The 24454-nt window shown below is 37.9% G+C and overlaps 1 long non-coding RNA gene across 1 annotated transcript; it reads right to left on the bottom strand.

Moving 5' to 3' along the window:
• Positions 1 to 18757: 18757 nt before the first annotated feature.
• Positions 18758 to 19191, bottom strand: LOC131623829 (uncharacterized). Its single transcript, XR_009290322.1, has 3 exons — positions 19130 to 19191; positions 18945 to 19040; positions 18758 to 18860 (listed from the first exon to the last, which is right to left on the bottom strand). It is a non-coding gene; the product is annotated as an uncharacterized LOC131623829 (long non-coding RNA).
• Positions 19192 to 24454: the final 5263 nt, after the last annotated feature.

Here is a 24454-nt window from a genome sequence, read left to right as displayed (position 1 = left end):
ATACTTGAGCAATATGTGAGTGATTTGTACAAAATGAACACACGGAATCCTAACATTAAGACCCTTATTTATACTAATTTCGACCCTAACGGTCCTAGACTAATCTAATGCCACGTTGCCTATAGAAAATCCAGGGATGCCATCTGTCTTCGTGCGGTTACATAAACTGTTTCGAAATTCAAATCATCCCGCCTGAATCCTCCTTCGACGCGTGGCAACATAGTTACAATCGATAACGCCACGAAAACACGCTAAGCTTCAGTACTTCGCATATTTCGCAAAAACGTCTAAGTCCCAAAGACTATTCTTCTCAAATTTAGCTTCGCTGCTCAGTATCTTTGTCTCAACTTAAACATCATTCTCGAAGCATGGCCATCAGTAGCCATTCCCTATCTTCAAAGATGGTCATCAGTAACCACCTCCTTCGAATTTCAGACTTTCGAAGGACATTTCTTCCTAAACGAAATCTTCAGCTAACAGGGTGATACCCCACAAAAATTTGAACCTGTTGATGATTTGAAAATCACATACAAGCCATTGTATGATCAGTTCAAATATGGCCACTCACATGATATTAGGCTCACTTCACATGCCAAAAGTTTTAACACTTCACACACCAAGAAGCATGTGACACAACCTAAAAAATATCAAGCTGCCAAACCTAAAGAATATCATGTTGTTCCTCCTGTTACTTATCATGCTAAACCCAAGTTCAATCAGAACTTGAGGAAAACTAACAAGAAAGGACCCAAGAAACTGTGGGTACCTAAGGAGAAGATAATTTATGTTGCAGATATCCTTAGCAGCAAAGAAGACAAAGCACAAAATGTCATGGTACCTGGACTCTGGGTGCTCGCGACACATGACGGGAAGAAGGTCTATGTTCCAAGTCCTGGTGCTTAAATCTGGTGGAGAAGTCAAGTTTGGAGGAGATCAGAAGGGCAAGATTATTGGCTCTGGAACCATAAGTATTGGTAACTCTCCTTCCATAACTAATGTACTTCTTGTAGAAGGATTAGCACATAACTTATTGTCCATAAGTCAATTAAGTGACAATGGTTATGACATAATCTTCAATCAAAAGTCTTGCAAGGCTTTAAGTCAGAAGGATGGCTCAATCCTATTTTCAGGCAAGAGAAAGAACAACATTTATAAGATTGATCTTTCAGATCTTGAGAAGCAGAAGGTGACTTGCCTTATGTCTGTTTCTGAAGAGCAATGGGTCTGGCACAGAAGATTAGGACATGCTAGTTTGAGAAAGATTTCTCAGATTAACAAACTAAATCTAGTCAGAGGACTCCCAAATCAGAAATACAAATCAGATTCTCTTTGTGAAGCATGTCAGAAGGGCAAGTTCTCCAAACCTGCATTCAAATCTAAGAATGTTGTCTCTTCCTCAAGGCCGTTAGAACTTCTGCACATTGATCTGTTTGGACCGGTCAAAACAGCATCTGTTAGAGGGAAGAAATATGGATTAGTCATCGTAGATGATTATAGCCGCTAGACATGGGTAAAGTTCTTAAAACACAAGGATGAGTCTCATTCAGTGTTCTTTGAATTCTGCACTCAGATTCAATCTGAGAAGGAGTGCAAAATCATAAAGGTCAGAAGTGATCATGGTGGTGAATTTGAGAACAGATTCTTTGAGGAGTTCTTCAAAGAAAATGGTATTGCCCATGATTTCTCTTGCCCTAGAACTCCACAGCGAAATGGAGTTGTAGAGCGAAAGAATAGGACTCTACAAGAAATGGCCAGAACCATGATCAATGAAACCAATATGGCTAAGCACTTCTGGGCAGAAGCAATAAACACTGCATGTTATATTCAGAATAGAATATCTATAAGACCTATTCTAAATAAGACTCCTTATGAATTGTGGAAGAACAGAAAGCCCAACATTTCATATTTTCATCCTTTTGGATGTGTCTGTTTCATTCTGAATACTAAAGATCATCTTGGTAAGTTTGATTCTAAGGCACAAAAATGTTTCCTTCTTGGATATTCTGAACGCTCTAAAGGCTACAGAGTATACAATACTAAAACATTGGTTGTAGAAGAATCAATCAATATCAGATTTGATGATAAGCTTGGTCTTGAAAAGCCAAAGCAGTTTGAAAATTTTGCAGATATAGATATTGATATATCAGAAGCTGTAGAACCAAGAAGCAAAGTCTCAGAAGCAAAGAATCAGAAGATCAAGTTGCTGCATCTTTAGAGAATCTCAGAATTTCTGAAGAGCCAACAGTCAGAAGATCTTCTAGACTCACCTCAGCTCACTCAGAATATGTGATCCTTGGAAAGAAATATGATCCTATCAGAACTAGATCATTTCTAAAGAATGGTAGTCAGAATCAATTGTTAGAACAAGATTTGTTCTGATCAATTATCTTAGTTTTGATGATAACAATAATATGAATTTTGCTTAAGATAATATGGTACTCTAATCCAATGCAATTTCCTTTTCAGGAAATATATATAGAGTATGCATAATTCAGCGCTCAGAAGCTTTGTCTCAAAGGGTTCAGCATGCAACATCAGAACATGGTCTGGCAAGACATCAGAAGATGGTCGAAGCAGAATCAGAACATGGGTCTATGGAAGCATCAGAAGAACATGAGAACAGAAGCACTGAAGTTCTGATGGTATCACGCTCAGAAGCACTTCAATGTCAGAAGATCAGAAGATGCTTTGCACCAAACTGTTTGACTCTGATGATATTCAAACGTTGTATTCACAAACATCAGATCAGAAGGAAGTACAAGTGGCAAGCTACGCTGACTGACAAAAGGAACGTTAAAAGCTATTATAGGCAACGTCAGTAGACACAGCGTGAACAAGGCTCGAGGTAGTTGACAAAAGCGTATAACATTAAATGCGATGCTGTACGAAACACGCAAAGCATTAAATGAACTCAACGGTCATCTTCTCCAACGCCTATAAATATGAAGTTCTGATGAGAAGCAAGGTTAACGATTTTGAATAAAAACAACTTACATTAACTTGCTGAAACTCTGTTCTACACAAAGCTCAGAATCTTCATCTTCATCAAGGCTCACTACATTGCTGTTGTAATATATTAGTGAGATTAAGCTTAAACGTTAAGAGAAATATCACAGTTTGTGATTATAGCTTTTAAGAAGCAATTGTAATACTCTTAGAATTGATTACATTAAGTTGTAAGGAACTAGAGTGATCGTGTGGATCAGAATACTCTAGGAAGTCTTAGAGGTTATCTAAGCAGGTTGTAACTAGAGTGATCGTGTGGATCAGAATACTCTAGAAAGTCTTAGAGGGTATCTAAGCAGTTGTTCCTGGAGTAATCAGTGTGTGATCAGAAGACTCTGGAAGACTTAGTTGCTGACTAAGTGGAAAACCATTGTAATCCGTGCGATTAGAGGATTAAATCCTCAGTTGAGGTAAATCATCTCTGCGGGGGTGGACTGGAGTAGTTTAGTTAACAACGAACCAGTATAAAAATAACTGTGCAATTTATTTTTATCTGTCAAGTTTTTAAAGCTACACTTATTCAAACCCCCCCTTTCTAAGTGTTTTTCTATCCTTCAATTGGCATCAGAGCGCCGGTTCTAAGGTGCAAGCACTTAACCGTGTTTAGAAAAGATTCAGGAAGAGAAAAACGCTTCAGTAAAAGATGGGTGATGAAAGTGCAAAGTCTACATCTACATCTGGCTCTGCTGAGCAACACAACGGTAACAATGGTTATACTAGACCGCCGGTATTTGATGGTGAAAACTTTGAATACTGGAAAGATAAACTGGAAAGTTACTTTCTTGGTCTAGATGGTGATCTATGGGATCTTCTGATGGATGGTTACAAACATCCAGTAAATGCCAGTGGCGTAAAGCTGACAAGGCAAGAAATGAACGATGATCAGAAGAAGCTTTTCAGGAATCATCATAAATGCAGAACTGTTTTGCTGAATGCTATCTCTCATGCTGAGTATGAGAAGATATCTAACAGGGAAACGGCCTATGACATATATGAGTCCTTGAAAATGACTCATGAAGGAAATGCTCAAGTCAAGGAGACTAAAGCTCTCGCTTTAATCCAGAAGTATGAAGCCTTCAAGATGGAGGATGATGAAGACATTGAAAAGATGTTTTCAAGATTTCAAACTCTTACTGCTGGATTGAGAGTTCTTGACAAGGGATACACCAAGGCTGATCACGTAAAGAAGATCATCAGAAGCTTACCCAAAAGATGGGGTCCTATGGTGACTGCATTCAAGATTGCAAAGAATCTGAATGAAGTTTCTCTGGAAGAGCTTATCAGTGCCTTGAGGAGTCATGAAATAGAGCTGGACGCAAATGAGCCTCAAAAGAAAGGTAAGTCTATTGCATTAAAATCCAATATCAAGAAATGCACTAACGCTTTTCAGGCTAGAGAAGAAGATCCTGAAGAATCAGAATCTGAAGAAGAAGATGAACTGTCCTTGATCTCCAGAAGGCTAAATCAACTCTGGAAGAACAAGCAAAGGAAGTTCAGAGGCGTCAGAAGTTCAAAGAAATTTGAACGTGGAGAATCTTCTGATGACAGAAGATTTGACAAGAAGAAGGTCATGTGCTATGAATGCAATGAGCCTGGACACTTCAAGAATGAATGTCCAAAACTTCAGAAGGAAAATCCCAAGAAGAAGTTTCATAAGAAGAAAGGTCTTATGGCAACCTGGGATGAGTCAGAAGATGATTCAGACTCTGAAGATGAGCAGGCTAACTGTGCGCTGATGGCGACAGAAGATGACGGATCAGAATCTACATCAGAATCAGATTCTGAAGAGGTATTTTCTGAACTTACTAGAGATGAGTTAGTTTCCGGTCTAACTGAACTTCTGGAATTCAAGTCTCAGATTAGTCTCAAATACAAAAAGCTGAAAAAGCTATTTGAATTTGAAACAAAGAAGCTTGAGTTGGAGAATTCTGAATTAAAAGAAAAACTTTTAAAATTATCCAATAATGTTGGATCTCCTTCTGATTCAGAAAAATCCACTCCTAGTCTAAACCATATTCTGAAAGAATATGATTTAAGTTTCAGGAAGTTCTTATCTAGAAGTATTGGCAGAAGTCAGCTAGCTTCTATGATATATGCTGTGTCTGGAAACAAAAGAGTCGGCATTGGTTTTGAGGGTGAAACCCCATACAAACTTGAACCTGTTGATGAAATGAAATTCACATACAAGCCATTGTATGATCAGTTCAAGTATGGCCACTCCCATGATATTAGGCACACTTCACATGCTCAAAGTTTTCACATAACACACACCAAAAAGCATGTGACACAACCTAGGAAATATCATGAAACTCACATTAAAAATTATCATGCTGTTCCTCCTATTGCTTACAATGTTAAACCCAAGTTCAATCAGAACTTGAGAAAATCTAACAAGAAAGGACCCAAGAAGATGTGGGTACCAAAGAAAAAGACTTTCTTTTGCAGATTCTCTTGGCGACAAAGAAGATAAAAGTCAACATGTCATGTCACCTGGACTCAAGTTGGTCTCAACACTTGAAGGGAAGAAGGATTGTCTTCCAAGTTCTGGTACTTAAATCTGTTGAAGAAACTATGATCGTAGGAGATCAGAAAAGAAAGTTTATTAGTCTTGGAACCATATGTTTTGTTTGTTTCTATGGCAATGATGTTTCGTTCTTGAGTATTCTGAATGCTCTAAATGCTACAGAATATACAATATTGAAACATTGATTGTGAACGAATCAATAAATATCTGGTTTGATGATAAACTTGTTTCTGATGAAACAAAGCAGCTTAAGAATTTCTGCAAATACAGTTTTATCTTATCAGAAGCTGCAGAACAAAGAAGTGAATCTCCAGAAGCTGTGTATATCAGAAGTAATGGATCAGAAGATCATTCAGATTTATATCAGCACACTTCAGAAGGAGTGTTTCCAGAAGAGAAACTTGATCAATTCAGAAGCAGTGATTGGAATCAGAAGGCGTAAAGCCTATTGAATATTTCACACCTATCATCCATTATCTGATGATGAACACGTGTCTCTACGGTCAGTACGAAGCGTGCAGTTGAAAAGACGCCGACCTAGGTAACTGTATTAAATCATTTCATTTACCATGCTATCTCTCCTAATGTCATTTCTCATTTAATGCAAAATGATTTAATTTATTTTCAAATCTTTTAAATAGCCCGCTTCAACTTCATTCTTTTCTCCGTCTCTCTATTTTGTTGTACATTTTTTTTCGCTGCATCTGTTTTTCTTTTTCAAACCCTAGTCTTTGTTCTAATCTTATGACATAATCATCATGAACTCTTCCTCTTGTTCATCTTTCTCAAAAGAAAGACTTACTTCTTCACAAATCCTTCTACGAAATTATGAATATGCTCCTTTGAAAACTTGCTTGATACCCACGAAGGACTTGGAGGTTTTATGTGAAACTGCTGTGGACTTAAACAATCTTAAAGCGAATGGCTTTAAGTGTGATGCAAGAATCCTTGAGCAAGGATGGTCCAAGTACCTTAATAGATTGGTTGGTCCAATCTATCCTGATCTTGTGAAGGATTTCTGGGTACATGCAACGGTTACCCCAACGGCCATCATTTCATTCGTGCTAGGGCATGAAGTGGTTATCTCTGAAAAACTGATCAGAAAGCTATACAATCTGAATGATGAAGAAGGTTGGTCTGGTTTTCGACATGCATCTGTTGATTGGTCGATAGTTGAAAAACAAATCTCTCAGACTTCTGGGATTGACTCGAATAACACAGGCACCTTGAGGCCATTTTATAGAGTATGGGCTGAGATTATTCTAGGTTCTCTTCACCACAGAAAAAGGATGCTCTCCTCTTCTTACATCAGTCCAGATCACAAGCACACTCTTTTCTGCATTGGCAAAAAGACTGAGATCAACATTTCTCACATTCTGTTTGAGAATCTGAAGACTTCAATCCTTGAGTCAAGAGAAGAGGAAAGGGCGAAGTACCCTCATCTTTCAAGAACGACTATTCCGTTTGGAAGAATGATTTCAGACATTCTTACTGAAAGCAAAGTGCTGGACTCCATCAGAAAACTCAATGCATCCCATTTGCTTGGAGTAGTTCAAGGTCCCATTTTTAATGGTGTGGATTTGTTCAGATTAGAACTCATTCAAAATGTACCTTCTGTGTGCCCAAGCTTTCCTGACATTCTCTCAAGAAGAGTTGCTGTTGAAGGTTTTGCCTCCTTGTTTCAAGAAGAACTGCATCAGGTTGTCAAGTCTTACCTGGAAGATTGTGTTAGGAAGCAATCAGATATTGATCCTGCTTGGATCCGTGGCAGAGTACTTCCGTCCAAGGCTGACATTTTGAAGAAGGATCAGAAGGAACAAAAGGCTAGAATTAAAAGAAAAGCCCGAGAAGATGAGGCTGAGAAAGCCAAGAAGTTGAGGGTCACCTATGATCCTGACAAGGTGGACTCTGAAGAACGAAGAGATAAAAGGATCAGAGATTCCTTTCGCAGAACCAGATCTTCTTCTTCTGTACAAATCTCCAGACAGGTTTTTACTCCACCTCCTTCTGTCCCTAAACCATCTTTCCAATCACCTCCATCTGAACCAAAAATAAACTTCACCTTACCAAATCCTTCTCCATCATCCTTCTCCTCTCCCATTCTAAACCCCACACCTTTAAGTATTCTTCCCCCAACTCCTTCTGATAAATCTTTCTCACCAATTCCCTTTACAAATACTCCATCCTTGTCTCAATCTATCATTTCTGATATTCCATCCTCATCAATCATTCTCTCAGATATCCCTTCTTCCTCATCCACCGCACCTCCACCTTCTATATCCCATCCCTTACCTACCAGAAAATCCAAACCTTACTGTCTTCTCTACCCTGACTACAAATTCACCTTCAATCCGCCTGAACCTGAACCCTATACCTACCTGGAACTTTTCAGACATGAGGTGATTAACAGCCTTGACCTTCTGAAGGATGCATTTCTAAATGGTCTGGATGATGTTTCTACAAGAAATCTCTGGAGAAGATTTCGCAAGGATTTTCAAGTAGAAGCAATGGGAGTACAGAAAAGACTAGTGGCTGCTGCCCCTGGTTACCCTTGTTACCTTCTGGAGGATGATAATGGTATATACTACCATCCTCTCAGAAATTGTGTTGCTGCTGAGGAGAAGCCCTTTGTGGATGAATTGGAAGTAGCAAGACTGGCTGCTGAAATGGAAGCAAATCCATGCAGGGATATCGTTATCTTTATTCCTGATTATCCTGTTCTGCTCGGAGACTTCAAGACTCTCTTTGATTATCTGAGGGAAAACCCTTCTGAGAAAGATCCAAGCTTGGTCATTCCAGAAGTTGTTGACCCACCAGAAGTTGAAGGTCCTTCTGCTCCCAGGAATCTAGCTGCCATTCTTCAAGCACTTGAGAATGGAGACTCGGAAATTCCTGCTGCAGAATATGGAGATGCTTCTATGCAAGAAGCAGATGCTGAAGATCATGTTGCTGAATCAGATCCTGTTGAGGAAATCCCTGCAAATGATCTATCCATGGAAGCTATAGATCAAGTTGCTATTCCTGTGGTTGAAAGCGTTGAAGCTTCTTCTGATGAATCTTCTCGTCTTGCAAGGACTCTGGAAGAAATTCAGAAGAGACAGGATGAGCAAAGCTCACTCAATGCTGAGTATAGAGCTTTCATGGTGAGGCAAGATGGACACAACAATGAGGTTCAAGAGATGCTGGCCAAGATCTTGTCAAGACTAGGGCCATCTTAGATTGAGTCTGTGTTGTTTCTTTCTTTTCGTTGCATCTGTCTTTGTGCATCTGATCTTACTTATCTTCATGTACTTCTGTACCTGCTGTTTGAACTTCAATGAAATCATCTTCTTCCTCCGTGTGTTTCGTTTTGTTTGTCTCTGAATCTTTTCTGTTTTTGATGATATGACAAAAAGGGGGAGAAATATGTGATAAATGATTTGATTTAATCAGTTGTTCTTACTAACAAGAACTGCAAGTTCTATATGGTTTAAGTGTTTTGCAGGTATAAAGAAGTGAAGAGAATCTTCAAAGCAAACACAAGAAGCAAAACCATAAGAAGTGTTATTCTGTAAAAAGAATAAGCTCATGGAAACTGAAGCAAGCTGAGTGCTGTCAAGCTTCAGAAATCAGAAGCACTGATAATAGAATTTGATCCATATTTGTCTATTTGCTCTGACAAAATTCTATTTGCTCTGATACATTATTTTAGCCTATATGGATCTAATACATATCATGTGTGCCAATATACATTTTATGTTCTGACTCGTTCATGCTGACTTTTGTCGTTTAGTTTTAGTTCTGTAACATTTCAGGATGTAGAGATGCTCTGATGATGCTCTGGTACATTCAACAATGTTCTGATACAAATCTAGCATGAAGTGATGTTGGTAGAAATTCAAAGCTCTGAAGCTATCCGAGGGAAGCAGAAATCAGAAGCTGTGAATGTTCTAAAGATCCAGAAAACTCAAGTTCTGAAGCTGTCCTAAATGGAAGCAGAAATCAGAAGCTGTGAATGTTCAGAAGATCAAAGAAATTCAAGTTCTGAAGCTGTCCTAGATGGAAGCAGAAATCAGAAGCTGTGAATGTTCTAAAGATCAAAGAAATTCAAGTTCTGAAGCTGTCCTAGATGGAAGCAGGAATCAGAAGCTGGAAGTGTTCTAGGGATCTAAAGAAATTCAAGTTCTGAAGCTGTCCAATGGAAGCAGAAGTCAGAAGCTATGAATTCTCTGAAGACAGAAGCTTATGTGATCGTCTCTACCGAAATAATCAGGGAAGTCTTTTATTAAAGTTCTTCGAGTATTTATTTCAGGGGGAGATTATTTATCTCAGGGGGAGATTGTTAATCTCAGAGGGAGACATATTCATATGCTTATGCTATAACTGTGTAATTTGTCTTTTGCCGTCTGCTCTTTCTGATCGCAAATTCATATCATTTATATATGTTTTTGTCATCATCAAAAAGGGGGAGATTGTTAGAACAAGATTTGTTCTGATCAATTATCTTAGTTTTGATGATAACAATAATATGAATTTTGCTTAAGATAATATGGTACTCTAATCCAATGCAATTTCCTTTTCAGGAAATATATATAGAGTATGCATAATTCAACGCTCAGAAGCTTTGTCTCAAAGGGTTCAGCATGCAACATCAGAACATGGTCTGGCAAGACATCAGAAGATGGTCGAAGCAGAATCAGAACATGGGTCTATGGAAGCATCAGAAGAACATGAGAACAGAAGCACTGAAGTTCTGATGGTATCACGCTCAGAAGCACTTCAAGGTCAGAAGATCAGAAGATGCTTTGCACCAAACTGTTTGACTCTGATGATATTCAAACGTTGTATTCACAAACATCAGATCAGAAGGAAGTACAAGTGGCAAGCTACGCTGACTGACAAAAGGAACGTTAAAAGCTATTATAGGCAACGTCAGTAGACACAGCGTGAACAAGGCTCGAGGTAGTTGACAAAAGCGTATAACATTAAATGCGATGTTGTACGGAACACGCAAAGCATTAAATGCACTCAACGGTCATCTTCTCCAACTCCTATAAATATGAAGTTCTGATGAGAAGCAAGGTTAACGATTTTGAATAAAAACAACTTACATTAACTTGCTGAAACTCTGTTCTACACAAAGCTCAGAATCTTCATCTTCATCAAGGCTCACTACATTGCTGTTGTAATATATTAGTGAGATTAAGCTTAAACGTTAAGAGAAATATCACAGTTTGTGATTATAGCTTTTAAGAAGCAATTGTAATACTCTTAGAATTGATTACATTAAGTTGTAAGGAACTAGAGTGATCGTGTGGATCAGAATACTCTAGGAAGTCTTAGAGGTTATCTAAGCAGGTTGTAACTAGAGTGATCGTGTGGATCAGAATACTCTAGAAAGTCTTAGAGGGTATCTAAGCAGTTGTTCCTGGAGTGATCAGTGTGTGATCAGAAGACTCTGGAAGACTTAGTTGCTGACTAAGTGGAAAACCATTGTAATCCGTGCGATTAGTGGATTAAATCCTCAGTTGAGGTAAATCATCTCTGCGGGGGTGGACTGGAGTAGTTTAGTTAACAACGAACCAGGATAAAAATAACTGTGCAATTTATTTTTATCTGTCAAGTTTTTAAAGCTACACTTATTCAAACCCCCCCTTTCTAAGTGTTTTTCTATCCTTCATCAATGACCAGAATCAGAAGATGAAAAGCTCTATTCATCATCAGAAGCAAATGCAATGCAACACAGTTGTCATCAAGTGTTTCTGATGGCGAACACGTGTTTGCACGGATGGTAAAAGCGTGAGTGAATTTGATGGGACGCCGCCCTTGGTAACTGTGTTAAATCATTTCAATTACCATGTTCTCTCACCTAACGTCACTCATCAATTAATGCAGTTCATTTCATTTGATTCTGTAACTATTCATTCTCATAATTTTATTGCATTCTTTTTCAAATCCGCCTCTATAAATACATTTCAAATCATAACGTTTATCTTTTTCGCTCTCATTCTCTCTCTCCTTGTGCATGCACTTTTGTAACTTCTTTGGCCTTTTCTCTAACCCTAAGCGCAAACCTAGAAATATTTCTTGCAATCTCAGTACTGTTTCAATGGCTGCCTCATCATCTCTCAACGCTAGTTCATCTGCTCCTCTCCATCTTCAAGAAGAAGATCAGCAAATCGTTCCGGTTATCTCTTGCTCTATTCCCAAAAAGGAGTTGGAAGTTATCTGTGAACTTATGGTAGACTTTGACAGTCTTGAAGAACATGAGTATCATCTTAAATAAGATATCATATTTCAAGGATGGACTTCATTATTTGCTGAGTTCTGTGGACCGGTTTAACCAGATCTTATAAAGGAATTTTGGGTGCATGCTGTTGTTGCTCCTAAATCTATTCTGTCCTTTGTCCATGGGAATTTTGTGGTTGTTACTGAAAACATCCTGAGAATGATGTTTGATCTAAGAAACCCTGAGGGTGCTTATGAAATTGATCAAAGGGCTGATTGGGATGAGGTATTGGCTACTCTCTATAAAGACGTGAAGAAAACCGATCGTGACAAGGGCATGAAGGATCTCTACAAAATCTGGACCAAGATTCTTCTGGGGTGTTTCTATCACAGGAAAGCAACCCATTCTGCAGATTTTGTCAACAATGAGCAGAAATACATTCTGTATTGCATTGCCACTCAGAAGAAGGTTGATGTTATCTACATAATCTTCAATCACATGAGGAATGCTGTGAGGGATTCCAGAAATGCTTTCAGAAAAAAGAAGTGTACTATTATTCCTTTTGGAAGAATTATTACAAATCTTCTGGTTCATTCCAAGATTGTTGAGGACCTGGAAGCTCAAGGGATCATCAAAGATCTTGTTGTTGATACTGGAAGTTGCTTGAATGCTCTCACCTTGAGAAAGATGAGTGTTATTGATGTTGTTGTACAAACCTCTCAACCTCTTCCTGGAGCAAGAAGCAGAAGAGATCCTGTTCTTGCTGACTTTGAGTCCTTCTTCAGAAGTGAGCTTCCAGGAGTCAGAACTATATATCTGAACTCACTCAAGGAAGAAGAAGGCAAAGTTGCTCCTGCTAAGGGTGGTCGCAAGAAAGTTTCCACTTCCAGGCCTGCTGCTTCAGAAGATGTTTCAGAAGCTGCACCTGAAGCTATTGTCAAGAAGGAAAGAAGGACAAAGCGAAAATTTGATCATCCTTCTGTTAACCAGGAAAAGGTAGTCCAAAGTGTAGCTGCTGCTACTGATGCTGTTGAGAAAGCTGCTCAAGTAGAAGTTGTTGCTGAAGGAGTTCAGGAAGTTGTTGTTGAAAATAAAGATAGAGAAAAAGAGACTGTTGAGAAGAAGAAGAAGAGAAAAATGAAAAATAAGAATGTGGAAAGTGAAAAGGCTGTTGAAAAGAAGGAGACAAGAAAAAGAAAATTAATCATTAATGATTCGGATGAAGAAGAAGAAGCTCAAGAAGCTGTGAATCAGCCAGAAAGAATTATTCAAGAACCAACAACTCAAGTAGTTAAAGGTCAGAAGGCTGTTGATAATGAGAAGGAGAAACTGGAATCTACCAGAAGAAGAGAAACTTCTCTAGGGAAAGCAAAGATTGTGGAAGAGTAGAAGAGTAAGAAGCAGAGGAAACTGGAGGCTGTGTTTGAAGCTATTCAGAAGGTTTCCAAAGGTATACATCTCTCTGAACCTGATTATGTTCCTGCTTTACGTTCAGAAGTTACACCAATAAATGTTGCTCAAACCCCTGAACCAGTAAATCAACCAGAAAAAGGCCCATCAGAATCACCCATAAATATCCATGTTCTCACACCTCCTTCTTCTCCTGTAACCAAAATTCTTACTCCTCCTCACTCACCCATCACAAATGTTCTCATTCCTTCATCTCCACCCATCACAACCAACCTTGCTTCTGACCAGGCCATTGAAACCCCTGTTCTTGACATCTAACCCCTTCAAACACTCTTTCCACCTCACACAAATATATCCACTTCTCAACCCCCACCTCATGGAAACTATGAACCCATTCCTTCCACCTCTCAAAATAATCCTTCTGTATCAGATATTCCAGATTCTGCATCACATGAGCAATTGCTCCGTGACTGCAACTACACACCCAAGCCTCGTCCTGAAGCTGAGATGGTAGTGTAAGATTCTGAGAATGAAGCAGAATCATCCTTCCGTTTGGGTAGAGAGCCTCAACCCTATTCTGTCCCAAACCCAGATTCTCCCATAACCAAAATAAAATCCCGCCAAGCATACCCTATTGGTGTAATCTATGAAATGGTAAAGAGGAATATCAGAAGAGTCTTTGATACTCTCAGAATAGTTGAACATGCTAGATTAAATGATGTTGCTATGCGAAAATTCTGGAGAATCTTCTGAAGAAAAGCAGATGCTTATTTTCAAGAACTTTAGGAAATTTGTGTAGAACTTGCTCCCCGACCTTGTGGAATTCTGAGACCCTATGAAGACTTCTGGTTCAGTCGTCTTGGAGGGAGATATATTTTTGAAGAGAAGGAATTCATTGATGAACTTGCAGAAGCACAAGTTTCTGATGAGCTGGACAATCCTTGCAGGGATATTGTGGTCTGGAGACCTAAGTATCCAGTTCTGACTGGAGACTTCAAGTCACTGTTTGACTTTCTGAGGGAAAATCCTTCTGAGGAAGACCCCAACTTGGTCATTCCAGAAGTTGTTGACCCGCCAGAAGTTGAAGGTCCTTCTGCTCCAAGGAATCTCGCTGCCATTCTTCAAGCTCTTGAAAATGGAGATTCTGATCTTCCTGCTCCTGAGTATGAAGAAGATGCTCATATGGAAGAAGCTGATGCTGAAGATCATCCTGCTGAGTCTATTCCTGTTGAGGAAAAACAAGATGATGATCTCACAATGGAAGCTGCTGTTGAGAATGCTGTCCCTCTAAACAGAAGTTGTGAAGCTTCTTCTGGTGAACCCTCTCTTCTGGCGAAGACTCTAGAGGTTATTTAGAAGAACCAAGCTGAGCTAGCTTCTCGTATGGACAAGCAAGAAGACACCAATGCTGAGTTCCGCGCTTTCATGGAGAGGCAGACTGAGAGCAATGCTGGGATTCATGACATGCTGGCCAAGATTATGTCTAAGCTAGGGTCGTCTTAGTCCTTTGTGTCTTAGTTGTTTCTTTGTTTCTTGCATATGTCTTCTATGCATCTTCCTTGTACTTTCTGATAATTCTCTCTTTTGTTATCAATGAAAATTATCTTCTTTTCTCTCATTTTGTTTTGTTTTTCATCTGAATCTTTTGTGTTTTTGATGTTATGACAAAAAGGGGGAGAAAATGTGATAAATGATATGATTTATATTATCAGTTGCTGAGAGAAAGACTCCACATTTCTAACAGAATGTGCATGTTCTATGTCTTTGAGTGTTTTGCAGGAAGTGAAGATATTCTTAAAAGCTCAACATGAGAAGCAAAGACATGGGGAAAAGCAATTCTGTATAGAATCAAGCTCATGGAAGGAAAAACAATTCTGTATGGAAACAAGCTCATGAAAATTGAAGCAAGCTGAGTGCTGTAAAGCTTCAAGATCAGAAGCAAGAAGGAAGAATGTTATGATATTCTGATGATAGAATATGCTCTAACACATTCTTATTCCTTATATGTTCTGATGCATGTTTTAGTTCTAAATATGCTCTGAAACATTATTGTTTTTGCTTTGATACATATTATATGTTCTGATACGTATATTATGTTCTGATTCATTCATGCTCTGACTTTTGTCGTTTAGTTTGTTTTGTAACATTTCAGGATGTAGAGATGATCTGATGATGCTCTGGTACATTCAACAATGTTATGATACAATCTAGCATGCAATGATTCAAGAAGAAATTCAAGCTCTGGAGCTGTCCTATGGAAGCAAGAAGCAGAAGCTATGAATGTTCTGAAGATCTAAGCATATGTGATCGTCTCAACTGAAATGGAAAATACTCAGGGAAGTCCTTTATTTATAAATTTCTTCCAGTATTTATTCCAGGGGGAGATTATTTATCTTAGGGGGAGATTGTTAATCTCAGGGGGAGACATATTCACACACTATGTTTATATGCTTATGCTATAGATGTGTAATTGTCTTTAGCCGTCTGATATTCTGGTCGCAAATTCATATCATTTATATATGTTTTTGTCATCATCAAAAAGGGGGAGATTGTTAGAACAAGATTTGTTCTGATCAATATTCTTAGTTTTGATGATAACAATGTATATGAATTTTGTATGAGATAATGTGGTACTCTAATACTACGCAATTTCCATTTCAGGAATTATATAAAGAGTTTGCACAAAATCAGCGCAAGAAGCACTGACTCAGAAGGTTCAGCATGCAACATCAGAACATGGTCTGGCAAGACATCAGAAGATGGTCAAGCAGAATCAGAACATGGTCTATGGAAGCATCAGAAGAACATGAGATCAGAAGCAGAAGCACTGAAGTTCTCATGGTATCACGCTAAGAAGCACTTCAAGGTCAGAAGACAAGAAGATGCTCTGCACCAAGCTGTTTGACTCTGATGATATTCAAACGTTGTTTACACAAACATCAGATCAGAAGCAAGTACTAGCTGGCAGGCTACGTTGACTGACAAAAGGAACGTTGAAAGCTATTAAAGGCAACGTCAGTAGACACAGCGAAAGCAAGGCTCGAGGTAGTTGACAAAAGAGTGAAACATTAAATGCAATGTTGTACGGATTACGCAAAGCATTAAATGCTCCCAACGGTCATCTTCTTAAACGCCTATATATTAAAGTTCTGATGAGAAGCAAGGTTATGAATTACGAATCCTGAACACAAGACTTTATGCAAAAACGCTGAAAAGCTGTTCAAATCAAAAGCTCTCAAACTTCATCAAACTCACTACATTGCTGTTGTAATATATTAGTGAGATTAAGCTTAAACTTAAGAGAAAATCACAGTTGTGATAATAGCTTTATTAGAAGCATTGTAACTCTTAGAATTTGTTTACATTAAGTTGTAAGAACTAGAGTGATCAAGTTGTTGATCAGTATACTCTAGAAAGTCTTAGAGGGTATCTAAGCAGATTGTTCCTAGAGTGATCGGGTTGTGATCAGTATACTCTAGAAGACTTAGAAGTTGTCTAAGTGGAAAACCATTGTAATCTCGTGTGATTAGTGGATTAAATCCTAAGGTGAGGTAAATCACTCCAAGGGGGTGGACTGGAGTAGTTTAGTTAACAACGAACCAGGATAAAAATCATTGTGCAGATTGTTTTTATCTTACAAGTTTTAAAGCTACACTTATTCAAACCTCCCCCTTTCTAAGTGTTTTTCTATCCTTCAAAAACCACTCTAACATCAATTATTTCATTTTTTGCCAAGTTTTGACTGGCCCCTTCCTTTTCCTTTGCCTTTGAACAATAAGTTTATTCCACCAGACAATAACAATACTTTTAAGCCTGATCACCACCATTTTAACTTGCTTGTTCTTTGGAACTCCCATAACATCGAAGAACCCGTCGACACCGATCTTCCAATCAAGAAAATCCTTCACTCCCATCGTTCAATGGAACAATGGAATATGTGCTTCAACTCGATAGTCACGGTTGTTCTTTCGATTCCCACGATCAACCTCTTCCATGTAGGGTTTTTCTTCTTCAGAATTTGAATCTTTAACATGGTTGTTTCCACCCTCGTGGAACCCTAATTGGTCCGTGACTTCTGTCTCTTTATCGATTTCCATTTTATTGGTGTTGTTTATCTGATTTTCTAAAGTCGCCATCTGTTGAGTCAAAGCAGTTAGAGCCACGGTGAAATTCATTGTAATTCCCTCCAGATCTGCTCTAGTCACCATTTGATCACCATGGTTGTCAAGCTACGAAAAAAACAGGAGAAAACCTACTCTGTTGCCAACTGATGGAGTCGTAAACCCTAAGGATTAGCAAGCGCTAAACCTAAAATAAAAACACAGGACTGCAAGGGTAAAACCTGTCAGATAAGCTCTGGAATCCACTAGAAAGAGAAAGGAAAACACTAAATTTTATTATAATGAAATATAATCCTTATGGTTACACCAAAAATCTTTAAATCCAGAAAACTAAGAAACCCTGATGGGCTTTAATAGACGCTAACGTGATTTTAATCAACAACAAAAAAACTAAAAATTGCTTAGATAATAAAAAAAATTGCTTAAATATTAAAACTAAAAATTGCTTAAATATTAAAATATTTTCCGAAGCATGATTTCTTCTTTAATACGCGCAACTAGCCTTCCTACATCACTTAGTTAGTCATCTAATATTTAAATTGTTAATTCATTTTATTGTGATACGAGCAAGGTTGTCAAACTCATGTTTTAACGTCAATTTGTTTTTACCTAAATATAATTCACTAATAAACTCGTAAAAGTTTACCTCGTTAAAGTATTACTAATTTTGTTAGTACATGACTTATATACTTATATGATATTTTAAATGCCTTAATATTCACTACAACACGCGTGGGCTTTAAAAGCGCTTTTTTTGGCCTTTAACAGCGCTTTAAAGCGCTGCCAAAGCCAGCGCTGGCGTAGGCTACGAAAGCGCTTTTAAAAGCGCTATGGTAGACCCCCCCTATAAGAGCTCTTTTTCCAGAAAAAGCGCTCTGGTAGACCCCCCTATAAGAGCGCTTTTTACAGAAAGCGCTCTGGTAGACCCCCCTATAAGAGCGCTTTTTCTGGAAAAAGCGCTCTGGTAGACCCCCTATAAGAGCGCTTTTGCTGGAAAAAGCGCTCTGGTAGCCCCCCCTACTAGAGCGCTTTTCCAAAAGCGCTTTGGTAGGTTGCGTTTTTTTTCTTTTTTTTTTTTAATCTTTGGCAGCGCTTTTTGTAACAAAGCGCTTTCGTATGTGGACCTTTAAGAGCGCTTTTTAAAAGCGCTGTCGTTGCTAAATGAGATATTTTAAAGTGCATCCTATAATTTCAGCCTCCCAGATCGACCTGTAATATTTTCGACCTGTAATATATTTTCAACCTGTAATATTTTCGACCTGTAATATATTTTCGACAATATATTTTCAACCATAGGTAGGACTATATATATACTAATATAATACCATTATAATATCCAAAATTATATATATACATCATTATGTCAATCAAACTAAATCTCTAACATCGACAATATTATACTTCAAATATTAATTGGCAACAATATGAACAAAGTTAGTAACCATATATTCTAGAGTACTATAATATTCTCTTCAAATCGAAACAAATCCTACTACATGAATAGCTGATGAATATAAAATTGACACAATTCCTCTTTGATTTCTTCCAACTTAAGTTTCGTGTAAGAAGCAGCACGGAATTCGTCAAAGTACTACAAAATAAAAACATAATATGAATGATTTAGTTAAATGTAATAAATTATAAGAAGTTATCTAATTAAGTTATAAATCCATACCGTGATTGGAATCTCTAATTGATTCATTTGAAGGATTTCTTTCATAAACCTCAAAACAAAGTATCCGCAGTCTGAACTGTTCCGCTGTATCGGACACTACATAGAAAAACAAATAAGAAATTATAGTTGTCTTGTTTTATCAAGTAGCATAAATATTATAAGCAAAATTCTGAAAAATAATGTACCTGCACTTTGATCCAAGTAATGTTGTTTGATTTAGTCCGGGATACCTGTGCGTCTCGTTGACTTCGGAACACTTGTATTGATCTAACAAAAATATAAAAGCATATATTTAGATCAATCTCACAAATAATTAAATATATAAATATACAAGAATATTTAGAACGATCCCACTTACAAATCAATAATTTCCTTCATAGCCGGATAATTGCTCCACTCACCATCTACCGAATTCAGAAAATATACAACTTCTCTTAACGGGTTGATAGCAAGCAACAACCAGTGTGCTCTATAAATTAAAACAATAGGTTATATAAAAATTTTGCTACGCAAAAGAAACAAAGATTAAATGAACCAAGAATGAGAAACTAACCCTACTGGTCGGGTATTATACGCCCAAAGAATCAGACTTTCTGTATTGCCGGATGACATGAAGCTATCGACTAAGCGCTGTCTAATGGTGATGCCTCGTGCAACTTCTTTTGCTTCAGTATCAGGTGGAGCATTTGTACCCGGAGCATCTCTTTCTTGAGCATCTCTTTCTTGTGAGTTTTCTTGTGAGTTTTCAGGTGGAGCATCTCTATCCGGAGCCATTGAACCTGTATCAAACAAACTAAAGAACATTAGTACACTATTAATAAGCTAACAATCTATACAAGTCAAATGGAAGTCAAACCATGCATGTACAAGTAAATCGGAAACGAAATCGGTACAAATCAAAATAAGCGTCAAAAAAGAAAGTTGTCGGAATTGAACGAAATTTACATGGCTATGGTAAAACGTCCCCACGAACTCAAAAATAAAGTCGGTTTTCCGAAATTCAGACCCTAAGCCCAACTTTTGTTTACGGGCAGAAGCAAAAACGATAAAAAACAGTCCCGAAATGTAAAGATAAGTGCATGAGCAGCTCCGGAATCGTCAAAATAGTATAGTTACATGTAAAGAAGTCGACAAACGGATACATGGTTCAAAAGTTATGTACAAAACGAGAATATGCACCAAAATTGAATAAGTACTATACTATTGAATAAAACAATCGGTACAAATTGAATAAAGCAAATTAGTCGGAATATGTATACTATTACCTTTATCACTAACGTCTCTTTCTTTTCTTGGTAGGATTGTGTTCTACGCGTCTCTTAACAACGCGGACGGTTGGATTGATCCAAATACCCTCATTATGATCATTTCTAGTACAAGATTCATTCTCATTTTGATCGTTTCTTGTACAAGATTCAATGCCAACACCAATATCACCTTGATCTTCAATGTTTTCATCAACTATTTTGTTAGATAAAAGCACTATAGACCATTTCGTACTTGTCGGATCATTGACATAGAACACTTGTTTAGCTTGAGAGGCTAGAATGAAAGGCTCATCTTTGTACCCTACCCTATTGAGATCCACTTGCAAAAATCCTGACTTATCCATTCGTATGCCACTATTATTTTCAACCCACTTGCAACCAAATACAGGAATATGAAACTTCGCGTAATCAAACACCAAAATGCGCTCGATAACCCCAAAATATGACAAATTTGCAAATTTCGGATTTAAGTCATTCGCACTTGATATGTGCATTGCTTCAGCTACCAAGGTAACACCACTATTTTGCATAGTACTTTTATCATCCTGTTCTTTGGTATAAAATGTGTATCCATTAATTGCGTATGCGCTATAAGAAAGCACAATTACACTTGGACCATAGGCTAAACATCTCAACCTTTCTGTTACTGAAGCAGGATCTGAATGATACTTTGAATAAATATGATCCCTAAACCACGGTATGAAACTTCGATTGTGCTCTCGTACTATCCAGTTCTCATTTCTATTCGGATTTAAATCTCGGAGAACAACCTTGTGCATTTCAACATACGGCTCAACCTCAATCTCATTGTGCAGAACATACAAGTGCGCTTGATCCCGTTCGACCATTGATATTGTCACAACTTTATTTCCAATTAGCCTTTTTCCTTCTTTTTTTTCGACAATATGAGATTTGGGGAGTCCAATTGATTGAACATTTGACAGATATTCAGTACAAAACTCAACCGCTTCTTCAACAACGTATCGTTCGGCAATACAACCCTCCGGTCGACTTCTGTTTTTCACGTACCCTTTTAATATTTTCATATAACGTTCAGCAGGGTACATCCATCTCATATAAGCTGGTCCGCACAATTGTGTCTCTTTCACAAGATGAACGACTAGATGAACCATTATGTCAAAAAACGAGGGAGGAAAATACATTTCAAGATCACATAAAGTAACAACTATCTCTTTTTGCAATGTTGGTAAGATCGCGGGATCGACCACCTTACTGCAAATTGACCTGAAGAAGAAACACAGCTTAGTTATTGCGCTTCTTACTTTTTCTGGCAGAATAGAACGTATACCTATTGGTAAAAAATGTTCCATTATAACATGGCAATCATGCGTCTTCAAACTCTTTAACTTGAGGTCTTTCATGGACACAAGTCTTCTAATATCTGAAGAGTAGCCTTCTGGAACTTTAACTTCACTGAGGAACTTACACAATGTTTTCTTCTCCTTTCTAGATAGAGTGTAAACAGCAGGTGGCAGATATGTTCGTCTTCCTTTCGTCACGGGTCCCAATTCAGTTCTCATTCCCATGTTTACCATGTCCTTCCTTATGTTAAGGCCATCCTTAGACTTTCCTTGTATATTGAGTAACGTACCTATGACGCTGTCAAATACATTTTTTTCAATATGCATAACATCCAGGAAATGTCTTACATACAACGACTTCCAATATGGAAGTTCAAAAAAAATTGACTTCTTCTTCCACCCACCCTTGACAAGTGAATGTGCAAAAGGCTTGCCAAACTGAGTGCTCACATCTTTCACCTTTTCAAAAATTTGATCACCTGACAAAAAAGGCGGGGCTGTACGATGTTCGGCCTTTCCATTGAATGCTTTTCTCCACCCACGGTAGTGATGATTAGAATTTAAGAATCTACGATGGCCGAGAAAGAGATTCTTCTGACAAAGCTCCAAGCAGTCGTATCGGTTTCATCTTCACAAACAGGACACGCCTTTTGACCTTTATTGTTGTACCCAGATAGATTTCCGTATGCTGGAAAATCATTAATTGTTCCAAACAACATCGCCCTCAAGTTGAAACTTTCCTTCCTATACCCATCGTAAACCTCCACACCGTTCTCCCACAAAAACTTTAAATCTTCGATTAAGGGTGACAAGTATACGTCTATGTCATTCCCTGGTTGTTTAGGCCCAGAAATTAGCATAGATAACATCATGTACTTACGCTTCATACATAGCCACGGAGGTAGGTTATAAATCATAAGAATCACAGGCCATGTGCTATGCGAGATACTTTGAATACCATGCGGGTTCATTCCATCAGTAGACAATGACAACCGAAGGTTTCTTGCTTCTTTTCCAAATTCAGGATAACCAGTATCAACTTTTATCCATTGTGGTGAGTCTGCCGGATGTCGCAACTTTCCATCAATAATTCTTTCATCTGCATGCCAAGTCAAGTGTCTTGAATCGGTCTCACTACAATACATGCGTCTAAATCTCGGAATTATAGGAAAATACCATAAGACTTTAGCAGGAGACAACTTTTTCTTATATCGAGGGGCACCACATTTAGGACACTCATTCAACGCTGCATACTCATTTCGAAACAAAACGCAATCGTTTGGACATGCATGTATCTTATCATAGCTCATGCCAATAGAGGACAACATCTTTTTGGCTTCATACGTTCGATTGGGAAGAACATTATCCTTTGGTAGCATATCTTTCATAAGGGCTAATAACTCTGTGAAACTTTTATCCGACCATCCATTGTCTGCCTTTAAGTTGTACAACTTTAACACCGCAGACAATCTTGTGAATTTTGAACAACCATCATACAACGGTTTCTCTGCATCGCTTACCAACCTCTCAAACATTTTGGAACAATCCTCAAGATCTTCTTCAAGCGCTTCTGCAATCTCTTCGACTCGATCGCAATCGTATGTGTCTGTGCAATCGTCGTTTGAAGCATACTTCCTATTACACCTCGACTCAGCATTCCCGTTACTTTTCTCGCCATGCATTGTCCAACATGTATAACTTCTATCAATTCCAAACCGTAGTAAATGGGATGCCAACTTATTCCCGTCAACCTTACCCCCATAACAGCAACCCAAGCAAGGACACGGCATTCGAAGCGGGTCTTCGGAGTGCGCAACCGCAAACTCAATGAATTCCCATACCCCTTTCTCGTACTCTTTCGACAATCGGTTTGAATTCATCCATGTCTTATCCATGTCTTAATTAAGCTAAACAAATGCTTCTTGGTTTCTCTATCAGGTACTAAGGAATTCTGTCAAGATAATAAATAGCTATCATCATTATGTCTTGATCAAAATACCTAGTGAGATCCTATAAAGTGTGCATAATAGAATGTTATGCAACTATAGTACAAAAATATACTATAGATAGTGTTGCACCCCAAAATTTGCCCTCTTTTCTTGTGCTGTAAGTTATAAATGGCGTTTATTTCGTCGTTCAAAATTCAAAGAAAAATGATAGAGTTTCCATCATTTCAAGTTGCGGTCATCTTCCAAAGACTACTCAAGGCATTACTGTTATGGTAGATTGAAATACCAATGCGAGTCATGGCATAAGAGATGAATTTATAGATTCATTGTGAGCAAAGAAGTTTGTGTTCTCATCATTGTAACTCGTTGCTTGCAATATAAGTTGACTTGGATCTAAGATGGTGTACAAGGTTTTAATTCACATTCTTGTGCAAATATGGGACATGAAGTTGTGTCGATTCAAGAGACTGCCTAATGACATGAATTTAGATTTGTGTTCAAGATTAATCGGTTCTTTCTTAAGCATATGATTTGTCGAGAATTAATTCAAGCTTGCTACATCGGAAGATTCGTTCGTATAGTTTTGGCACACAAGGTTCAATAATTCAAGCCATAAAATTCTTTCAACATTCATTCATGATTCATCTAAAAATAAGAAGAATATACAAGATACAATATCATTTCAAGTTCATTATCATTACAAACTCTATTACAAAAATAAATGTCCATTCCATTTACATCCATCACAAGATTCATTACAAAGTGACATCAAAAATCAAATGGCCATATATAACATATCCAAATTCCAAACCGCATACATGTTGTATCGAGAAAACCGTACAAAAAAGAGAGGAAATGGTTGTATTCAAAAGCTTAGAAAAAGAAGAAGGTCCTTTCAAAAAAAAGTGGCACATTTACTAAACTAGAAAGGTCCCTGTATAATTGAACTGGTTCCAGCATCACACCAAGGG

The sequence above is a fragment of the Vicia villosa genome, unplaced genomic scaffold (assembly GCF_029867415.1).
Source record: "Vicia villosa cultivar HV-30 ecotype Madison, WI unplaced genomic scaffold, Vvil1.0 ctg.000081F_1_1, whole genome shotgun sequence".
Lineage (NCBI taxonomy): Eukaryota > Viridiplantae > Streptophyta > Magnoliopsida > Fabales > Fabaceae > Vicia > Vicia villosa.
The sequence above is the reverse complement of the archived record's forward strand: the minus strand, read 5'-3'. Positions and strand labels throughout refer to the sequence as shown.